At 50.5% G+C, this 2,231-nt stretch overlaps 1 long non-coding RNA gene across 1 annotated transcript; it reads left to right on the top strand.

Annotated features, from left to right (window-relative positions):
- The first annotated feature begins 834 nt into the window (after positions 1-834).
- Positions 835-1,440, top strand: LOC115384919 (uncharacterized). Its single transcript, XR_003930999.1, has 3 exons — positions 835-921; positions 1,241-1,323; positions 1,407-1,440. It is a non-coding gene; the product is annotated as an uncharacterized LOC115384919 (long non-coding RNA).
- The last annotated feature ends 791 nt before the right edge of the window (positions 1,441-2,231 follow it).

Below are 2,231 nucleotides of genomic sequence, written 5' to 3'. Positions count from 1 at the left end.
AGGTGGAGCCCAGAGTTCCAGTGTGGAGGCCATGAGTCTGCTCTGCTGGACTGTAGAAGCTCAGGCTCAGCTAGAAGCAGCTGCTCACCTGGTAAAGCTGCTGGACTCACCTGCTCAGGTAGAAGAGGAGCTGCAGCTTCCACTGCTCTTCTCTTCACTCTCACTCCATCCTCTCTCTCTTCTCTCTCTGCTCTGGGTTCAGGGGATGAGGTCAGGTTGGTGGGAGAAAACAGTCGCTGTGCAGGTTCTCTGCAGATCAGAAGTTCTGGAGTTTGGAGACCAGCAATTATCGCTCAGTGGTCTTTGGAGAATGCAGCTGTTGTTTGTTCACATCTTCACTGCGGCTCTGCCGTGTCTGCAGATGAGACACGTTCAGTCAACGACACACTTACAGTGGTGATCAGAAACGGCTGCTTTCAGTCTGGATCTGATTTCATGAAGTGTTCAGTTTTCTTTGAAGATAACTCCAGCAGTAATCTGACCTGCTCAGGTAAGTTCATCAGTGGTGTGTTCCTCACTCACCACAGTCAGAGTTAAAGTTCTGTCAATGACCTGTGTGTGTGTGTGTGTGTGTGTGTGTTCCAGACCTGCTGCTCCATCCAGTCCTCTCCGTGTCCTCCTCCTCCTCCATGCTCGGGGTCTCTGAGGCCCAGCAGCAGGGGCTCCAGGTGGTCTGGGGCTCCACCTTCACCATCAGCTGCTCCATCCAGCCACAGTACCCAGGAGGCTCCTTCCAGCTCACCTTCACCTCCTCCAACACCTCCTACAACTCCACCAAGCCGGCCGTCAATCACTCTGCACACTTCCTGTTTCCTGCCGCAGAGCCCGCCCACCGGGGAAACTACAGCTGTGTTTATCACCTCCATGTTTTTGGACACAACTTCTCCTCAGAGAGCCGCCTGCTGTCTCTGTCTGTGTTCGGTAAGAAGAAGCTGACTCCTCCTTTACTCCACCCTTCAGAGAACATGTGTGGGTTTCCCCCCCTTTAGAGGTCCAGCAGGAGGTCCCACTGGGAGGAGGCCCCGAGGGGGTCCAGGACTCTCTGCTTTGGTCTGGGAGAAACTTGGAGTCCAGCCAGCAGAGCTGGAGGAAGATGGAAGGGACAGACATTTCTGGAGGGGTTTGGTCTCTGTAGCGCCACCCAGACCTGATCCAGACCAAGAGGGAGCCCAGATGGACGAATCTGATGGCCTCACTCCCAGCAGTCCTCAGACAGACGCTGATTGTTCTCTGTGTTCAGATCCAACAGCTGTGATCGTCAGATGGGTGGTGGTGCCACTGTTTCTCCTGCTTGTGCAGGGGGCGCTGTGGCTGTACTGTAAGGTACTGTTCTCCTCTCTGCTGATGCTCTGGAGCTCTGGGTGGAGCCAGACTCCCCTCAGTCCTGTGTTGTCATGTCTCTGCAGGCCAGCAGGGGGCAGACCGGCAGACCGGCAGACCAGGCGGACGCTGAGCGGAGTGCAGTGGAGGGATGAAGTCGGTCCTCTGAACCTTCCTGCTGTGAAGACAAGAAGTTTTTATGAGCTTTTTCCAGAAATGATGAATCTGATCATGTTCCTACAGACAGTGGAACAAGGTTCATTTTCCTTCTGAGGACTGTCGTGAATAAGCGGAGCATTCTTTTGCCAAATACTGGACCACAGTGGATGTCTTTTTAAACTCCGCTTTTTCCCCTTTGTACTCCTTTTTCATTTATTTTTTAAGTCATATCATGTGTGCTCATTGAATCATATATTATCATCTGCTCCCTCTCAGGAAGATATAACTGAGGAGATATTTTTGTGATTGTAATCCAACTTATCAGCTTTTGCAAAAAGTTCGCTTTTTCAGCACCAAGGTGAGGCAGGATGTGGTTTCAGCAGGAGTTGAACCGTATGGAACCTCACCAGTTTGTATTTCATCCTGAGTGGTTGATCTGGGCCTGAAGAACTCTTTTGCATATCTCATGTGCACATTTTTTTTTTCTTCTCTCTTCTCTTGTCTTCCTCTTTATTTTTTTTTTTAGAACTGAGGCTGTGGTTGGTCTCCTTGGTAATGAAACAGCATCAGAGGACATGTCCATGGGACCGGAACATATAAGTGAACCCTGTTTTCTGGTGGGTGGCGCTCTCGCTCTTGCTCAGAGCCCCCCTCCAGAACTCTTGGGTTATATGCTGTCAATTTTTTCTGAATTGAAAGAGAAAAGATCTTTGAAAGTTTTCTGAAATCTGAAGAGAGTAGACTTCCGAGGT

This window comes from Salarias fasciatus, unplaced genomic scaffold (assembly GCF_902148845.1).
Source record: "Salarias fasciatus unplaced genomic scaffold, fSalaFa1.1, whole genome shotgun sequence".
In the NCBI taxonomy this organism is placed as follows: Eukaryota; Metazoa; Chordata; class Actinopteri; order Blenniiformes; family Blenniidae; genus Salarias; species Salarias fasciatus.
This window is presented reverse-complemented; position numbering and strand designations above follow the sequence as displayed.